Below are 13,398 nucleotides of genomic sequence, written 5' to 3'. Positions count from 1 at the left end.
GATTTAGTAAGGATTTTAGACTTCGTTCTAAGGGTAATGAGAAATCACTGCTGCTGCTGCTAAGTTGCTTCAGTCGTGTCTGACTATGCGACCCCATAGATGGCAGAGCCTCGTGGGCTCTGGGTTCGTCCCTGGGATTCTCCAGGCAAGAACACTGGAGTGGGTTGCCATTTCCTTCTCCAATGCATGAAAGTGAAAAGTCAAAGTGAAGTCACTCAGTCAAGTCTGACTCTTAGTGACCCCATGGACTGCAGCCTACCAGGCTCCTCCGTCCATGGGATTTTCCAGGCAAGAGTACTGGAGTGGGGTGCCATTGCCTTCTCCGGCCTATAACCCTAACAGGCCCCTAACCCAGCTCCCCTCCTGACTACCTGAAGCTATAACAAACCCACCTCCTTGCCCAACCCTGGCCAAGTTCTCCAGCATGACGCCTGCGAGAGAGTCAGGAGGCCCCCTTCTGAAGGTGAGAGACAGGACCCTCAGAATGGGCCACTGAGGAAGGCAAGGGGAGGGGTCCTTCCACTAAAGGGTTTTAAATTAGCATAATGAAATGTAATGCTAAATGAATAAAGATCTAGAACTGTATATGAAGTATGATCTCAGCCCTATTCTATAATAATAATAATAAAAAAACCCACTGATTTATTCAACACAAACTTACTGAGCATCTCCTGTGTGCCAGGCATTATAGAGCCTGGAGGTTGCAACACTGGGTCAAACATAAGTAAAGAAGATAGAAAATAAAACAGTATTAATAAATACAATAATAAGCTTATGAAGGAAAAGAACTTATAATGAGAGGAAAGTGATGGATATCAACAGAGAATTCTACTTTAAGTAACCAAACATTAACAATCATTATCTCTGGATTACAGGCAATTTCTATTTATTTGTGTTTGGGTACATTTCCAAAATGGACATTATGATTTTAAAAATAAAAACAGCCTAGGTCAAAGGAGGTGAAGGACATGCTGAGAACTATAGAACATGAATAAAGGAAATGATGAGTCAAAGAAATGGAAAGATATCCTCTTAGATTGAAAAGAGTAATATTGCTAAAATGGCAATACCACCCAAAGCAATCTACACATTTCATGCAGTCCTTATCAAATTACCCATGGCATTTTTTTCACAGAACTAGAACAAATAGTCCTGAAATTTATATGGAATTGTAAAAGACCCAGAATTGCCAGTGCAGTCTTGAGGAAAAAGAACAAAGCAGGAGGTATATCCCTCCCAGACTTCAGACAATACTAGAAAGCTACAATAATCAAAACAGCATGGTAAATAAACATATGGACCAATGGAGCAGAATAAAGAGCCCAGAAATAAACCACTCATGTATGGTCAGTTAATCTTCCACAAAGGAGGCAAGGAGATACAATGGAGAAAAGAGTGCACCAGCAGCAAGTGGTGTGAGGAAAGGTAGACAGCCATACGTAAATCAATGTCAGAGTACACTCTCATGCCACAGGCAAAAATAACTCAAAATGGCTTAAGACATAACAGCATAAAACTCCTTGAAGAGAATATTCAAAAAGCATAAATTGGCATAAATCATACCAATATTTTAAGTCTATTTCCCAAGACAATAGAAATAAAAGCAAAAATAAATGAGATCTAATCAAACATACGAGGTTTTGTTCAGCAAAGGAAACCACAGCAAAATGAAATGACAGCTTACAGAATGGGAGAAAATATTGGCAAATGAAGCAACTACAAGGAATCAATTTCCAAAATGTACAAACAACTCATACAACTCAATAACAACAACAAACAACCCAATCAAAAATGGGCAGAAGACATAAATAGATCTACCTCCAAAGAAGACATACAGATGACTGATAGGCACATGAAAAGATGCTCATCATCACTAACTATTAGAGAAATGAAAACCAAAACTATAATGAGGTAGAAGATATTAAGAAGAGGTGACAAGAATACATAGAACTATACAAAAAGACCTCAATGACCCAGATAACCACAACAGTGTGATCAATCACCTAGAGCCAGACATCCTGGAATGTGAAGTCAAGTGGGCCTTAGAAAGTGAAAGAGGAGAGTAAAAAAGTTGACTTAAAACTCAACATTCAGAAAACTAAGATCATGGCATCTGGTCCCATCACTTCATGGCAAATAGATGGGGAAACAGTGGAAACAGTGAGAGACTTTATTTTGGGGGGCTCCAAAATCACTGCAAATGGTGACTGCAGCCATGAAATTAAAAACACTTGCTCCTTGGAAGAAAAGATATGACCAACCTAGACAGCATACTGAAAAGCAGAGACATTACTTTGCCAACAAAGGTCCATCTAGTCAAGGCTATGGTTTTTCCAGTAGTCATGTATGGATGTGAGAGTTGGACTATAAACAAAGCTGAGTGCTGGAGAATTGATGCTTTTGAACTGTGGTGTTGGAGAAGACTCTTGAGAGTCCCTTGGACTGCAAGATCCAACCAGTCCATCCTAAAGGAAATCAGTCCTGTATTTTCATTGGAAGGACTGATGTTGAAGCTGAAACTCCAATACTTTGGCCACCTGATTTGAAGAACTGACTCATTGGAAAAGACCCTGATGCTGGGAACGATTGAAGGTGGGAGAAGAAGGGGATGACAGAGGATGAGATGGTTAGATGGCATCACCGACTCGATGGGCATGAGTTTGAGTAATCTCTGAGAGTTGGTAAAGGACAGGGAGGCCTGGCATGCTACAGTCCATGGGGTTGCAAAGATTTGGACATGACTGAGTGACTGAACTGAAATGAACTGGACTATATTGTCCATGGAATTCTCCAGGCCAGAATACTGGAGTGGGTAGCCTTTCCTTTCTCCAGGGGATCTTCCCAACCCAGGGATTGAACTCAGGTCTCCCACATTGCAGGCAGATTCTTTACCAGCTGAGCCACAAGGGAAGCCCATATTTTAAGCGAAAGTCGCTCAGAAGATCGCCTGGACATATATCCAGAATCCAGACAAAACTATAGTTTAAAAAGATACATGTACTCCTATGTTCATAGCTGCACTATTCATAATAGCCAAGAAGACATGAAAGTGAAAGTGAAGTCGCTCAGTCATGTCTGACTCTTTTCGACCCCGTGAACTGTACTTGCCAGTCTCCTACATCCATGGGATTTTCCAGGCAAGATTACTAGAGTGGGTCACCATTTCCTTCTCCAAGTGATCCTCCCATCCCAGGGATCAAACCCGGGTCTCCTGCATTGTAAGCAGACTGTTTACCATCTGAGCCACAAGGGGGCTTCACAAGACATGGACACAACCTAAATGATACACACACACACACACACACAATGAATTCCAGTCAATCATAAAAATGAATAAATAATGCCATTTGCAGCAACATGGATGGACCTAGAGATTATCATACTAAGTAAGTCTGAAAGAGAAAGACAAATGCCATATATTACTTCTATGTGGATTCTAAAATGCAACACAGATTACCATCAAAACAGAAACAGGTTCACAGACACAGAGAACAGACTTATTGCCAAAGGGGAGTAGGGGTGAGAAAGAGTTGGATTAGGAATCTGGTATTAGCAGATGTAAACTATTACATATAGAATGGATAAACAACAAGGTTCTCCTATTGTATGGCCCAGGAAACGATATTAAATATCTTGTGATAAACCATAATGGAAAGGAACACAAAAAAGAATGTACATGTATATATAACTGAATCACCTTGCTATACGGCAGAAATTAAACACAACATTGTAAATCAACTATAATTCAATAATTTTTTTTAAAAACAATCTAGGTCAATTAAACAATGAAAGGGAAAAAGAAAACAACATACCGGAATCCTCCTATCGTGTGCTTCTGCACAATTCAACAAGTCCTCTGTGAGCCACACTTTACCACAACCATCAACAGTGAAGGGGAACAAAATATGCCACCCCCAAACAGGCTGCATATTGATTATTTTGAATTAAAGTTACTTAAGATACAGTCAGGACTTCCCTGGTGGTCTAGTGGATTAGAATCCACCTGCCAATGCCTGGGACACAGGTTCGATCCCTGGTTGGGGAAGATTCCACATGCCACGGAGCAACTAAACCTAAACCACGACCAGTGAGCCCGCGTGCTGCAACTCCTGGAGCCTGTGGACCTAGAGCCTATGCCCCACAACCAGAGAAACCACGGCAATGAGAAGCCTGTGAACTGCAACGAAGAGCAGGCCCCGCTCCCCGCAACTCGAGAAAGACTACACGCAGCAATGAAGACCTAGTGCAACCAAGAATAAATTAATTAACTTAAAAAAAAGTCAGTGCAAGAACACCCTGACTCTCCTTTGTCCTCCTGAAAGCAGGAAATCAATCTCCCATGTCATAGGTACCCTCCCTGTACCAGGAGGCTACAGGGCATCCTTATCACCAGAGACAGGCAATTTAGGGACATGAAAGGCTATATAAACAAATCTTGTTACTTCGCCACCAATTTGTTAACCCCAAGCCCAAACTCCTTTGTCTTGTCAATTCTTCACAAATTTGTTGTTTCCTTGTCTAAAGGTATAAAAGCTGTCTACTTTAGTAACTCTTTTGAGTCTCACATTTTTATGAGCTCCCATCCATATGAAATTAAATTTGTTTTCTTTCCTGTTAATTTTTCTTGTGTCAATTTAATTAATAGACTAGCTAAAGAATCTAGAAGGGAAGAAGGGACAAGTTTTCCTTGCCTGTAGCATCATATAGCTGGGATTCAAAACCTTGGGAGGAGATGAGGTTTATTAAGAAAAGCATGTGGGGTACTTCCCTGGTGGTCCAGTGGTTAATACTCTGTGCTTCCTCAGCAGGGGGTGACGGGTTTGATCCCTGGTCCGGGAACTAAGATCCCACAAGACATGTGGCACAGCCAAAAAATTTTAAAAAGAAAGAAAGAAAGAACGTGGACTGGGGAAAAGAGAAGAGGATGGAAAACAGAGCCCTGAGTTTGCTAGCATGTAAGGATTGGCAGAGGAAGAAGGGATTAATGGAATGGAAAAGCAGTTGAAGAGGACAGAGGAAGATGAGGACTGAGCAGTGTTATAAAAACCGCAAGAAATATCATTTCAAGGAAGGAGTTGTGAATAACCCGAAATCCCTAAAGAGCTGGTGTCAGCGTACCATTCTATATCAGAATGCAGTTTAGGTATTTCTAACATTTGAGAAAAGTCAGAAATTCTGGTGAAATCTCATTTTAAACATGGTTCAAGTCAAAAAAGGATCAGTCCTGGGTGTTCATTGGAAGGACTGATGATGAAGCTGAAACTCCAGTACTTTGGCCACCTCATGCGAAGAGTTGACTCATTGGAAAAGACCTTGATGCTGGGAGAGATTGGGGGCAGGAGGAGAAGGGGACAACAGAGGATGAGATGGCTGGATGGCATCACCGACTTGATGGGCATGAGTTTGAGTAAACTCCGGGAGTTGGTGATGGACAGGGAGGCCTGGTGTGCTGCGATTCATGGGGTCGCAAAGAGCCAGACACGACTGAACTGAACTGAAGTAAAAAAAAATAGGACAACAAAAGTCTCCAGTTTGCAGCCTCAGAGCTGGCGGACAGTCACCTCCACATGTGGAGGTGGAAAGAAGACCCCTTCATTTTCAAGGGACCGTTTGCCAGTATTCTAGACCTATTACAGGCCCCTAAGGCAGTTGGTGATGGATAGGGAGGCCTGGCGTGCTGCGATTCATGGGGTCACAAAGAGTCGGACATGATTGAGCGACTGAATTGAAGGCCTCCTCCAACTGTTGAGACTTTCTGATGGCTTAACACCTCAGGTGGTGATTATGTGGCTTTCCAAATAAATATCCTTGGCTTAATCAAGTAGGTCAATGGAAAAACATGCCTCATCCATTCACCTTCCTACAGTTCTAATGTCGACCAGGAGACACCAAGTCAGACCTTGCCTCCGTCAACTGCTTCCGTCAGACTGCTGACTCAGTTCCACAACATCTTCCTTCTGTGATGCCTGGCAGCTTGCTCTCTCCAAGAAGCCCTATCAGAGCCGCACACCACTTAGGATACATTTATAAGCCTCTGCTCAGCTCAGTGGCGATTTCTTCAAGTTCTAGCAACCCTCCAAGAGGACTAGCCCAGGTCAGTTTTTCTCTCATAGGTAGTGTGATAACTCATGCCCTCTTTGCAGTGAAAGTGTGAAGTCAGTCAGTCATGTCCAACTCTTTGCAACCTCATGGACTATAGCCCGCCAGGCTCCTCTGTCCATGAGTTTCTCCAGGCAAGAATACTGGAGTGGGTTGCCATTTCCTTCTCCAGGGGTCTTCCCGACCCAGAGATTGAACCTGGATCTCCCGCACTGCAGGCAGACTCTTTACCATCTGGGGCTCCTCTTTGCAGACCTGCTAATAAAAAGAACTGCCACTTTTTGAATCATCACTGGGTATTAACATATACTGGGAACTCTATATAGGTGATTCCTTATCCATTTGGTAACATTGTGAAATGTCTGTAATTTCATTTTATAGATAAGGAAATATATATTTCAACAAAGTTGAGGGACTTGCCCGAAGTCCCAAAGCCAGTTAGATGGATCTGGGACTTGGGCCTTAATGAATCAGATTTCTACTACACAAGCAGCCTTTCTTGTCTACGTACAGTTATCTGTTTAGGCCAAGTGTAATATGGCTGCCAAACAAAGCTGATTTTTAGAGATCCTAGTAAACAAGGTTTTACTGCCAACCGGCCAGCCACCAAAGGGATCTGGGAATTGAAGGTAATTTGCACACAGTCTGCTTATAGATTCAGGCCTTATGGCCTCTGAGCTAGATGATATTTATCAGAAACCTAAAAAATGGTAGACATGTGTCAGAGAAATAGGTCTCCCTCTTTCTAGGGCAACTACTAGTTTTTCTAATCACTGGGTCAAACATTTTATCTTCTCCAGCTAGAATGGCCAGAACTAGGTGACATCTATGAAGCACAAAAGAAATTCATACAAGTATGTTTTACCAGCTCAAGGGACTGAGAGCCCCTTGAGAAAACAGAAAAGTTTGGCCTATTCATCTTTGTCTCCCCTACACCAGTACCTGACTCTTGAAAGGCACTCACTAAACACTTATGGAGAACTAAATGAAATACCTTGTCAATGAAAAATTAATCAGCTGATCTAAGAAAGAAATGGAATTTTTTTTTCAGCCAAATTGAAGATCATCTAAGCCAGGAACAGCATCTCAGAAAGCTTGGAGAACTGTTCTGCCCATTAGAAGTCAAGCACAGTCACCGAAGTGTTTTGAGACAGAGGGCTATACCTTACGTGATGTATTATTGACAGCTTACACAATCCAGCAGGCGGTGGGTCAGGGGTCATTGTGGCCCCTTACAAGATTAAGAAGGAATGTTACCTTTTAAGGAGTTGTCTTGCTGATGCTGGGAAAATTTTGCTCTCTATAGTTGAGCAGGTATTTCTGCCAGTGAGGAGGTTTGGTTGATGCACAAAAAGAGTACCCAGTGCACAGTGTGGGGAGAGAGGAGGCCAAGGGCAGAGAAATTTTTTTAAAAATATTTATTTGTTTGGCTTCTCTGGATCTTAGTCACGGGCATGCGGGATATAGTTCCCAGACTAGGGATTGAACCCAGGCCCCCTGCATTGGGAGCCCAGAGTCTTATCCATTGGACTACCAGGGAAGTCCCCAGAGAAATTTTTTCTCTCTTTTTTTTTTCATTTATATTTATTAGTTGGGAGCTAATTACTTTACAATATTGTAGAGGTTTTTGCCCAGAGAAATTTTTTTATGTTTAATTTTTTCTTGCTGTAAAATATGAATTTCATTTCACAATCTGGTTCTGAGCTAGGGGATGTTTTTGTTTGTTCACTTTTGTTTTTGTTAGGTCCAAAAATCACATTTATCTAGAGAGAGTTGGGATGTGCAATCACTGAGAAACATCAAAGAAATGATGAAACTGAAGCTGTATAAAGATAATTATAAAACTATCTTCTGTTTAAAGTTGTCATTGAGGAGAACAGGAGATGGTCTCAGAGCTTTAGAGCTGAAAAATTTTTGTGATCATCACAGCCCTGGATCTTCTCATTGGACAAAACAGAAGCCAGAGATGGGAAGTGACTTAACCAAGGTCACACATGTCTGGTATCAATTATGCCCTCGGGATGCAGGAAGGTTCTGTTTCTTCTGTTTCAAAGACATTCCACCCACTTTATGGCCTCAGTATATTCATTCCTTTGCAAGTTAACATTCAGCTGGTAAGATAATTACTAACTCCAGCACTGCCCCTGAGGTGCATTTGCAAAACTCCAGGGCTCCACTGAACACAGTTTGAAAACTACTGACTTAAATAATTTATTGCTTGTTATTTAAACTTTTAGCACATTCAAGCAAAAATGTCTTTTAATTCCCTGAAAACTGGCTATTCTCATCAGCAGCATTTACTCTCCTCTCCTTTTCCTAATGAATAAACCCATTAATGAAAGAATGTGCTGTGTGCTTTCCTTGGTGCTTTTATTCATCTGAATGAACATGTGCGTGGGCAGAGCTCAAGCGGTGAGACTGAGATCTGTGCTGGGCGGGCCCTCTTCTGGGTCTCAAACCCAAGGGTGCCCAAGCTTGCTTCGCGATTATGGTAGGAATGGTGCTCTTAAGAGCTGAATTGCTGAAACTGAAGTTTCTAAGTGTGAAATTCTGAGTAAGATAGGGAACTGCAGAAAAGAATGATAAACAACCTGCTTACTCTATACTGGTAGAGCAATGATGGAGAATTCTAGAATAAGGAGGCCAGATGCATCTCATTTTAAGCCAGTACTTTCTAAACCTCTGTAAAACTTCCTAATAGCTTGTAATAATAAGGATCATTTATTGGGTATTTACCCCATGCTTAGAACATACATAATCATATGAGACAACTACCATCATTATTCCCATTTTACTGATGAGAAAACTGAGGCTTAGCCGTAGGGGTTCTTAACTGAAAGAAACACCCTCTGGCCAAATAAAGCAGAGTTGGGATGGGCAGATACTGTAGAGGAGAGATCTCTTAAAGGGTTTTAGTGGAGACGCCAAGGGGAGCTGAGGGAGGGAAGATTTTCTCAATCTTTATTATGTAGGATGTGGAAGTTGAGTACTGACTCTGGAACCAGGCTGCTGAGATTAGAATCCTGGCTCCACCCCTTCTCTAAGTGACCTTGCACTGGGTCTCTTGGTTTGCCCACCTATAAAGTGGGGATATTAATAGAACCTATCTCAAAGAACAGCTGTGTTTAAAAACAGCTCAGTGCCATAATCAAGGTGGGATCTCAGTACAACATCTATCATTAGCTAACGTATAAAGGGGTATATGTGGCGCTAGTGGTAAAGAATCCACCTGCCAATGCAGGAGACATAAGGGATGTGGGTTTGATCCCTGAGTCAGGAAGATCCTCTGAAGGAGGAAGTGGCAACCCAATCCAGCTTTCTTGCCTGAAGAATCCCATGGACAGAGGAGCTTGGCGGGCTCTAGTCCATTAGGGTCGTAAAGAATCAGACACAACTGAACCGACTTAGCGTACACACGTGGATACGGATAGCTGATTGATTTTGCTGTACAGTAGAAATGAACACAACATTGTAAAGCAACTATATGCCAATAAAAGTTAATTTTTAAGAAAGATCATTAAATAAAGTGCTGTGTAGATGTGCTTTCAAGCCCTCTCCTTGTGTGCCTCTCTTTCATCAAATTGGTGTCTTTGATTTTCACCTAGAAACTCTAACTGAATTAATCAGTTCTGGTCATCATTAGTGTCAGCTGTGGTTCAGTTATATGCCCTTCAACCTCTTACTGGTCCAGTCTGAGATGCAGGGAGAGTATCCCACCAATGGAGACGGACCTAATCATTTCAATCTCTCAAAAAACAGCAGAAAAGATCCCATGAAATCATAAGGAGTTTTCAAAAGCCAAGTATTGGAGGAGAAACAATAAGGAATGACCTGGATTGTTTTAAAAGCTTTTGTGTGACTGGAGACCAGGGTGGGTGATAAACTGAATCCTGGAATGAAACAAAGTATGCAACAGGGAGGGCTTTTGTTCTCTGGGGCTTCCCAGGTGGCACAGTGGTCAAGAATCCACCTGCCAATGCAGGAGATGCAAGAGACGTGGGTTCAATCCCTGGGTCAAGAAGATCCCCTGGAGGAGGAAATGGCAACCCACTCCAGTATTCCTGTCTGAAAAATCCCATGGACAGAGGAGCCTGACGGAGTATAGTCCGTGGGGTCACAAAGAATCAGACACGACTGAACAACTCAGCATGTAGTTACTATACCAAGAATCCCCAGGAGCAGGCCTGTCCAATGGGGATACTCACTAGCTCTTGAATGCATTCCCTAAAGCTGCCTCCCGATAAGGCTGGCAGAGAGAAACAGGGTGACAGACCCAGGCACACACACTGTAGGCAAGAACCTCCACCATGGGTGCTATGCCCACTGCCAGAGGGTCTGTGCTACGGAGTGCCAGCCTCTTTACACAAATTCTAAAACCAGAGAAAGAGCCCAAATTTGTCAGAGAGCTACACTGGAACAGAGGAAAAAGAGATTTTTTAAAAATAGGTAATTGTTCCAAAAAAGCATAAGCTTTATAAGGGAAAAAAACAAAAATACTTTCCTGGGAATTCTAATCTCACCATCAAATAAGGATTTTGCACAACTCATATTTCTGGAAAAGGTGGGGGAAGTCATTTCCCTGGCATAGCCTCAGGCCTTATAGATTCAGACTGGGACATCACTTTTCCTTGATTCATGAGAACTGCCTTTTTGCTTTTGCTCCTTTTAATAAAAAAAAATCTTATTTATTTGGTCGCGCTGGGTCTTCGTTGCTGCACTCAGATTTCTCTCTCATGAGAAGGGGTTATTTTCTAGCCGGGGCCAGCAGGGGTTACTCTCTATTGGGATGCACAGGTTTCTTATTGTGGTGGCGTCTGTTGTGAATCATGGGCTCGAGGGAACGTGGGCTTAGCTGCTCCACGGAATGTGGGATCTTCCCGAACCAGGGATCAAACCCATGTCCCGTGCATTGGTAGGTAGACTCCTAACCACTGAACCAAAGTCCTGGTTTTGTTCCTTTTGTGCTTCCCCCGCCAATATTTCATCATTACATGTGATGTTAGCTATATGTTTTTAAGAGAGGCCCTTTTTCAGGTTGAGTAATTCCTCTCTATTCCTAATTTGCTGAGAATTGTGAATAGCTGTTGAATTTTGTCAAATGCTTGTAATGCCCTTGAAATGATCACGTGGATTTTTTTCATATATTATTAATGGTGATTTACATTAATTGATTTTCCAATATTAAATCAATCTTGTATACCTAGGTTAAACCTGATATGATAAAGATGTATTATTCTTTTTCAATTTGACTTACTAATATTTTGGTAAGAATTTTTGTGTCACTATTCATGAGAGATATGTTTTATTCTCTTTTTTGTATTTGTCAAGCTTTTGTATTAGGGTATTTTTGGCCTCAGAAAAGTTAGGAATATTTTCCCTCTTCTGTTTTTGGAAAGAGTTTAAGATTAGTGTTATGTCTTCCTTAACTATTTGATAGAATTTACTAGTGAAACCATTTGGACCTGGAATCCTTTTTGTGGAAAAGTTTTGATAACAAATTCAGTTAAAATAACAGATACATGGATATTCAGAGTTTCCATTTTTTTCTCTTTTCATTTTTGGTGAGATGTTTTTCAATGAATTTGTGCATTTTAAGTTGTTGAGTTTATTGACAGTTGTTCACAATAATCCCCAGAGAAGGCAATGACAACCCACTCCAGTACTTTTGCCTGGAAAATCCCATGGATGGAGGAGCCTGGTAGGCTGCAGTCCATGGGGTCGCTAAGAGTTGGACACGACTGAGTGATTTCACTTTCACTTTTCAGTTTCATGCATTGGAGAAGGAAGTGGCAACCCACTCCAGTGTTCTTGCCTGGAGAATCCCAGGGACGGGGGAGCCTGGTGGGCTGCCGTCTATGGGATCGTGGAGTTGGACACGACTGAAGCGACTTGGCAGCAGCACAATAATCCCTTCTTTTTTATTGTCTGTAAGATCTGTAATGATCTTACACTCCCTCATTCACTCCCAATATGAAAAATTGCTTTTTTTCCCTTATTAGTCTAGTTAGGGGCTTAGCCATTTTTTCAATAAAACAAATTTTGGGTTTTGTTAAATTTTTCTACAGTCTGTTTTCTGTTCCACTGATTACTGTTATTATTTTGGTCTCCTCTCTTGTACATCTCATGAGTTTAATTTATTTTTCTAGTTCCTTAAGGTGGAAACTTAGGTTATTGGTTTTAACCATTTCCCTTTCGGTTTCTGCCTGCTTTTAGTTTTTCTCTGGAACCTTTAAAACAGCTATTGTCCATCATTTATAAGTGTTATCTGCAGGACAATCATTTAGTATAACCCCTTCCACCACTGCTGAGACTAGAACTCAGTTTTAAGCTTCAAAATCTCGGGTAAGTATAGTAACCCAAGTGTCAACTTCCGTATCTGTAAAGTGGAGGTAATTTAACGTATCTTAGAAGACTGTAATGGAAAGCAAATGAGATTATGCATATGAAAACATTTTTGAAAGAACAAGCATGGCATATAAATTATATTTAGTATCATTAATGCAACATAAAGTTAATTATATACTCCTATGTCATGTACTTGTACTGATATTTCCACCAAAACTTAAGATGCAATTCTAAGTCATCTAATTTTCATAGCCTGGGAGATAAGAAAGATATTCCTTTATCCTTTTCCAATGTATTCCAGCTAACCTTATAATTATATGCAATTTCATAGTCAACTGATATTGAATGTCTATCATGTATATATTAGGCATTTTTATTTGCAGTATTTTATTCACTTCATTTCTCACATAAGAATAGTGCCCTCCAATTTAGCAATACGTAACAATAACTAAAAAAATTTTCCCACCTTGATTCTCTTAAAAATCTTAATGAAATCAGAGAAAGCACCCAGATATGTGCTAATTGTTTATTTCAGTCTAACCCACAACAACAAAAAAAAGTGAAACCAAAATAAATGTGTATAAAGGATTTGTTAAATTATGATGCATACATATAATGTAATACTATTCAGCTGTTAAAAACATTCAGATTGTTTCATCACATGGGAAAAGGTATATAATATTAAGTGTAAAGAATAAGATTACTGTTTAAACATCAAGATTACAATTTTGTTCAAAATAGGAATCAGAAAAAAGTAGCTGTCAGGAAATACACCTGAATGATCATCTCTAGAGTGATACAGTTAGGGATGGTTGTTTCTTCACATGCTTTGTCTGAGGCTCTAAATTGTTCACAATGAATGTATGATTTTTGCTTTCAGTTTCTTATTTGGATCCAGAGACACTCTGCACTGGGTTGATCTTAACTAAGTAAATAGTCACCTTATTAGTCCAT

Source organism: Cervus elaphus, chromosome 14 (assembly GCF_910594005.1).
Source record: "Cervus elaphus chromosome 14, mCerEla1.1, whole genome shotgun sequence".
In the NCBI taxonomy this organism is placed as follows: domain Eukaryota; kingdom Metazoa; phylum Chordata; class Mammalia; order Artiodactyla; family Cervidae; genus Cervus; species Cervus elaphus.
This window is presented reverse-complemented; position numbering follows the sequence as displayed.